The sequence below is a fragment of the Bactrocera oleae genome, unplaced genomic scaffold, assembly GCF_042242935.1.
Source record: "Bactrocera oleae isolate idBacOlea1 unplaced genomic scaffold, idBacOlea1 ctg00000033.1, whole genome shotgun sequence".
NCBI classification, from domain to species: Eukaryota; Metazoa; Arthropoda; class Insecta; order Diptera; family Tephritidae; genus Bactrocera; species Bactrocera oleae.
In genome coordinates this window covers 5,001-12,500 of record NW_027212774.1, presented here as the reverse complement: position 1 = coordinate 12,500, position 7,500 = coordinate 5,001, and the positions used below count along the sequence as shown (strand labels likewise).

General features: G+C 26.3%; 3 non-coding genes across 3 annotated transcripts in view; all 3 read right to left on the bottom strand.

Moving 5' to 3' along the window:
• LOC138858861 (large subunit ribosomal RNA) overlaps window positions 1-597 on the bottom strand; it is a 3,977-nt gene extending 3,380 nt beyond the window's left edge. Inside the window, exon 1 of the ribosomal RNA XR_011397886.1 lies at window positions 1-597. This exon is cut by the window's left edge and continues 3,380 nt beyond it. This is a non-coding gene — a ribosomal RNA (large subunit ribosomal RNA).
• A 502-nt stretch (window positions 598-1,099) lies between these two features.
• LOC138858857 (5.8S ribosomal RNA) lies at window positions 1,100-1,278 on the bottom strand. Its single transcript, XR_011397882.1, has one exon. It is a non-coding gene; the product is annotated as a 5.8S ribosomal RNA (ribosomal RNA).
• A 626-nt stretch (window positions 1,279-1,904) lies between these two features.
• LOC138858859 (small subunit ribosomal RNA) lies at window positions 1,905-3,894 on the bottom strand. Its single transcript, XR_011397884.1, has one exon. It is a non-coding gene; the product is annotated as a small subunit ribosomal RNA (ribosomal RNA).
• Window positions 3,895-7,500: the final 3,606 nt, after the last annotated feature.

Sequence of the window (7,500 nt, the reverse complement as noted above, 5' to 3'; positions counted from 1 at the left end):
AAACTTAAAAACCAATGATCTTTTGATAAATATTTTATTATGTTAATAGATTACAATGTCCTTATATGAAAAAAATGCACACTATTACTATAATATTTAAAATTAAATACTACAGTTATAATGATGAATTTTTCATAATGGATATTCAGGTTCATCGGGCTTAACCTCTAAGCAGTTTCACGTACTATTTAACTCTCTATTCAGAGTTCTTTTCAACTTTCCCTCACGGTACTTGTTTACTATCGGTCTCATGGTTATATTTAGTTTTAGATGGAGTTTACCACCCACTTAGTGCTGCACTATCAAGCAACACGACTCTTTGGAAATATCTTTCTAGTAATCATTAACGTTATACGGGCCTGGCACCCTCTATGGGTAAATGGCCTCATTTAAGAAGGACTTAAATCGTTAATTTCTCATACTAGATATTAAGATATTCCATACACTGCATCTCACATTTGCCATATAGACAAAGTGACTTAGTGCTGAACTATTTTCTTTTCGCTCGCCGCTACTAAGAAAATCCTTGTTAGTTTCTTTTCCTCCCCTCATTAATATGCTTAAATTCAGGGGGTAGTCCCATATGAGTTGAGGTTGTATAAAATATATTTTAGATTGATTTGTTTATTTTTATTTAATTTTTTTGCTATTTGCTATTTTAAAGAAATATATTTTTATATCTTGATTACTCAATATTATTCAATCTTTTCATCCCTTTTTAAAATTCATAATATAATAATTAATAAAATTAACAACATTATTCCTCCACATATCATATATTTTTTTTTATTATAAATTTTTCTCAATACAATAGAGTGAATTAATTCTAGAATAAAAATTTATTTTATGCTAGACATTCCTCTTATGTATTATTTAATATAATTTAAATAATGTTGAAAATTTTTTCTTTTATGGGAATACTAAGATTCTCATTTATCATAAATTTTCGTTCAAATATGAGGTATTCAAGAATATATTTTCTATATTTCTTTTTATGCTATTAATATTATGGATTGAAAAATACAATCCAATAATATGCCATATGCTTAAATTCTATTAATTGACTAAAAGAATAAGCAACTAATTTAGCATAGTCTTACAACCCTCAACCATATGTAGTCCAAGCAGCACTTTAAAATTAATTAAAGTACATAACAGCATGGACCGCAATATGCGTTCAAAATGTCGATGTTCATGTGTCCTGCAGTTCACACGATGACGCACAGTTTGCTGCGTTCTTCATCGACCCATGAGCCGAGTGATCCACCGCTTAGAGTGATAATTTTTTTGTATTTTTTTAATTCAAAGTCAAAGAATTTTAATTTATTGAAAGTATTAATAATTAATCAATAATAAATTTTTAATACATAAGTTTAAAACATCTTTCAATAAATTGTAATTTTAAACCCAAACATTTGCAGCTGCGCATGTCTTAGGTCAACAAAAACAGTAATACCTTTTATATATTATTTTCTTCTCTATTTGTGCGTTTTCTTTTTTTAAATTTTTCAACATGTTTTTAATCACAAATAGAAAATACCATAAAAAAAAGGTATTACACACGTTAATGTGAACAAGTTAACTTATCATTTATAATATTTTATATAAATATCACAATTAAATATTATTTTCTATATAAATAATAAGTACAGCTATATGTTTAAAGGTTTTTTTATTGCGTTCAAATACAATGTATGCGAAGTTCACAATATAATATATATTGTCATAATGCATTACAAGGAGTTAAAAAAAAAAAAAAAAACAGAAAAACATTCAAAACATTGTATAATTCAAAACATTTTGAATGAAAAGAACAAAAAGAAAACTTTTTTTTCTTTTTTATTCTTTTTTTTTATTTTGTTTTTATATAATTATTTTTTTTTTCTTTTCGGATAGGAACACAATAATGATCCTTCCGCAGGTTCACCTACGGAAACCTTGTTACGACTTTTACTTCCTCTAAATAATCAAGTTCGGTCAACTTTTGCGAAACAACCGTGAAACACAAGGCGTCACAGTGATCACGTCCGGAGACCTCACTAAATAATTCAATCGGTAGTAGCGACGGGCGGTGTGTACAAAGGGCAGGGACGTAATCAATGCGAGTTAATGACTCACACTTACTGGGAATTCCAAGTTCATGTGAACAGTTTCAGTTCACAATCCCAAGCATGAAAGTGGTTCAGCGGTTTACCCGGACCTCTCGGTCTAGGAAATACACGTTGATACTTTCATTGTAGCGCGCGTGCAGCCCAGGACATCTAAGGGCATCACAGACCTGTTATTGCTCAATCTCGTTACTGCTAGACGCAATTTGTCCATTTAAGAAGCTAGTGTCCTTATAATGGGACAAACCAACAGGTACGACTCCACTTATATAAACACATTCAAACACTTGTACATTCAAGATGAACGCATGAATGAAGGCTATATAAGCTTCAACACCATAATCCTGAAAGCATCTATTTAATATATTTGAGTCTCGTTCGTTATCGGAATTAACCAGACAAATCACTCCACGAACTAAGAACGGCCATGCACCACCACCCATAGATTCGAGAAAGAGCTATCAATCTGTCTTACACGCTTATGTTCGGACCTGGTAAGTTTTCCCGTGTTGAGTCAAATTAAGCCGCAGGCTCCACTCCTGGTGGTGCCCTTCCGTCAATTCCTTTAAGTTTCAGCTTTGCAACCATACTTCCCCCGGAGCCCAAAAGCTTTGGTTTCCCGGGAAGCGACTGAGAGAGCCATAGTAGTAGCTACACCCAATTGCTAGCTGGCATCGTTTATGGTTAGAACTAGGGCGGTATCTGATCGCCTTCGAACCTCTAACTTTCGTTCTTGATTAATGAAAACATCTTTGGCAAATGCTTTCGCTTAAGTTAGTCTTACGACGGTCCAAGAATTTCACCTCTCGCGTCGTAATACTAATGCCCCCAAACTGCTTCTATTAATCATTACCTCTTGATCTAAAAACCAATGAAAGTAGAACAGAGGTCTTATTTCATTATTCCATGCACAAAATATTCAGGCATTTGGAGCCTGCTTTAAGCACTCTAATTTGTTCAAAGTAATTGTACCGGCCCACAACAACACTCGATGAAGAGCACTGAAGCAGGTTTAAATAGGAGGAATATATAAAAAATACATTGTATTAATTATATATAAGAACTCCACCGGTAATACGCTTACATACATAAGGTAATGTACATACCACAATTATAGTTGTACTACCCGTATGAAGCACAAATTCAACTACGAACGTTTTAACCGCAACAACTTTAATATACGCTATTGGAGCTGGAATTACCGCGGCTGCTGGCACCAGACTTGCCCTCCAATAGGTCCTTGTTAAAGGATTTAAAGTGTACTCATTCCAATTACAGGGCCTCGGATATGAGTCCTGTATTGTTATTTTTCGTCACTACCTCCCCGAACTGGGAGTGGGTAATTTACGCGCCTGCTGCCTTCCTTAGATGTGGTAGCCGTTTCTCAGGCTCCCTCTCCGGAATCGAACCCTGATTCCCCGTTACCCGTTGCAACCATGGTAGTCCTAGATACTACCATCAAAAGTTGATAGGGCAGACATTTGAAAGATCTGTCGTCGGTACGAGACCATACGATCTGCAAGTTATCTAGAGTTCAACCAATATAACGATCGAATAATCGCTTGGTTTTAGCCTAATAAAAGCACACGTTCCAAAAGGTCCGTGTTTATTTTGCATGTATTAGCTCTAGAATTACCACAGTTATCCAAGTAACTGTTAACGATCTATGGAACCATAACTGATATAATGAGCCTTTTGCGGTTTCACTTTTAATTTGTTTGTACTTAGACATGCATGGCTTAATCTTTGAGACAAGCATATAACTACTGGCAGGATCAACCAGAATAATATATATTTCTTTTTTATATAATATTTTTTATATTATATAAAAGTTTAAAATGATATTTTCTTATTTGAAAATTATACACAAATACACAAAACATAAAAACATTTACAATATACACAACAATTTTTCTATGTTTCTTTCTTTATTATATTTTTTTTCATTATATTTCATTTCTATTGTGTGATTTTGTAATGGATTTTTTTAATTTTTGTTTTGGTATCGTGAAAAGAATTTTCGTTCTCTATACATATTATTATTTAATTATTATGTAAGAACGATATTTCTTCTTATATTGGCAAAATTTTCAAATAATATCATTCTATACATTTTACTTTATTTCAATGCATATAGTAATATATATACCTTTTTTTAAGAGTATATACATTTTTTTCTTGATTTGAAATTAATAATTTCAAATTCTATTATATTTATTTCAATAATAAATATATGATAAAAAGTATTTTCGGGTGCAACACATTAATATTTTATTTTATTTAAAAACCATCCTTTTACACATATATTTTATGAGTAAATATTAGAATAGCTCACAAATAAAACTAAAATATTGTTTAATATTTATTTCTACAATATGTTAGTATAGAATAATAGATTTTTTATGTTTTTGTATAAAACAAAATCTATTTCTATTTAAACTAACTGTAGGAAACCAGGAATAAAAAACGCTCATTATATACAATATGTTAGTACAGAATATAGAGTTTTGTATAAAACAAAATCTATTTCTATTTAAACTAACTGTATAAAAACCAGGAATAAAAAACGCTATTATATACAATATGTTAGTACAGAATATAGAGTTTTGTATAAAACAAAATCTATTTCTATTTAAACTAACTGTATAAAAACCAGGAATAAAAAACGCTCATTATATACAATATGTTAGTACAGAATATAGAGTTTTGTATAAAACAAAATCTATTTCTATTTAAACTAACTGTATAAAAACCAGGAATAAAAAACGCTCATTATATACAATATGTTAGTACAGAATATAGAATTTTGTATAAAACAAAATCTATTTCTATTTAAACTAACTGTATAAAAACCAGGAATAAAAAACGCTCATTATATACAATATGTTAGTACAGAATATAGAGTTTTGTATAAAACAAAATCTATTTCTATTTAAACTAACTGTATAAAAACCAGGAATAAAAAGGCACACAAAATCAACTTTCATTTTCATATTTACTTAAAAATACATATAAAGTAAAAAATATTTCCATATAAATACTAAGTAAATAAAGTCATACAAGTATGAAAATTTTCATACAAGTACTAAATACATAAATCATATAAGTATAGTAATATTCATACTTATAAGTATTTAAAAACAATTTCTTACTAATAAACTAACATAAGGAATTCAAATATATAAAAGTATAATACATTTCCTAGCAGTAAAAAATTTTCATATAAGTACTAAATGTATAAAGTCTATGAAGCAATAAATTTTCATATAAGTACTATTTCAGTATATGTCAATTTGAGCAGATTTGTGCAAATTTGTTATAAATGTTCTCTCCCATGTTGACGTTACCAACCCGAAAATATATGGAAAAATTCTTTTAACCTATTTAAAATTTAAAAACTCATATATACGTGGGTAATTTATATCATTTTCAAATATCGTCATGGTCATAATACAACTAATAACATCAAAAGTATTTTTACAATCGATTTTTTTTTTAAATTTTTAACTTGTATGACTTCATATTTAATACTTATATGAAAATTTATTACTTCATAGACTTTATACATTTAATACTTATATGAAAATTTATTACTTCATAGACTTTATACATTTAATACTTATATGAAAATTCATTACTTCATAGACTTTATATTTTTTATACTTATATAAAAATTTATTACTTCATAGACTTTATATTTTACTTCATAGACTTTATACATTTAATACTCATATGAAAATTTATTACTTCATAGACTTTATATATTTACTACTTATATGAAAATTTATTACTTCATAGACTTTATACAATTAATACTTATATGAAAATTTATTACTTCATAGACTTTATACAATTAATACTTATATGAAAATTTATTACTTCATAGACTTTATACATTTAATACTTATATGAAAATTCATTACTTCATAGACTTTATACAATTAATACTTATATGAAAATTTATTACTTCATAGACTTTATACAATTAATACTTATATGAAAATTTATTACTTCATAGACTTTATACAATTAATACTTATATGAAAATTTATTACTTCATAGACTTTATACAATTAATACTTATATGAAAATTTATTACTTCATAGACTTTATACAATTAATACTTATATGAAAATTTATTACTTCATAGACTTTATACATTTAATACTTATATGAAAATTCATTACTTCATAGACTTTATATTTTTTATACTTATATAAAAATTTATTACTTCATAGACTTTATATTTTACTTCATAGACTTTATACATTTAATACTTATATGAAAATTTATTACTTCATAGACTTTATATATTTACTACTTATATGAAAATTTATTACTTCATAGACTTTATACATTTAGTACTTATATGAAAATTTATTACTTCATAGACTTTATACAATTAATACTTATATGAAAATTTATTACTTCATAGACTTTATACAATTAATACTTATATGAAAATTTATTACTTCATAGACTTTATATATTTACTACTTATATGAAAATTTATTACTTCATAGACTTTATACAATTAATACTTATATGAAAATTTATTACTTCATAGACTTTATACAATTAATACTTATATGAAAATTTATTACTTCATAGACTTTATACAATTAATACTTATATGAAAATTTATTACTTCATAGACTTTATACAATTAATACTTATATGAAAATTTATTACTTCATAGACTTTATACATTTAATACTTATATGAAAATTCATTACTTCATAGACTTTATATTTTTTATACTTATATAAAAATTTATTACTTCATAGACTTTATATTTTACTTCATAGACTTTATACATTTAATACTTATATGAAAATTTATTACTTCATAGACTTTATATATTTACTACTTATATGAAAATTTATTACTTCATAGACTTTATACATTTAGTACTTATATGAAAATTTATTACTTCATAGACTTTATACAATTAATACTTATATGAAAATTTATTACTTCATAGACTTTATACAATTAATACTTATATGAAAATTTATTACTTCATAGACTTTATACATTTAATACTTATATGAAAATTCATTACTTCATAGACTTTATACAATTAATACTTATATGAAAATTTATTACTTTATACAATTAATACTTATATGAAAATTTATTACTTCATAGACTTTATACAATTAATACTTATATGAAAATTTATTACTTCATAGACTTTATACAATTAATACTTATATGAAAATTTATTACTTCATAGACTTTATACAATTAATACTTATATGAAAATTTATTACTTCATAGACTTTATACATTTAATACTTATATGAAAATTCATTACTTCATAGACTTTATATTTTTTATACTTATATAAAAATTTATTACTTCATAGACTTTATATTTTACTTCATAG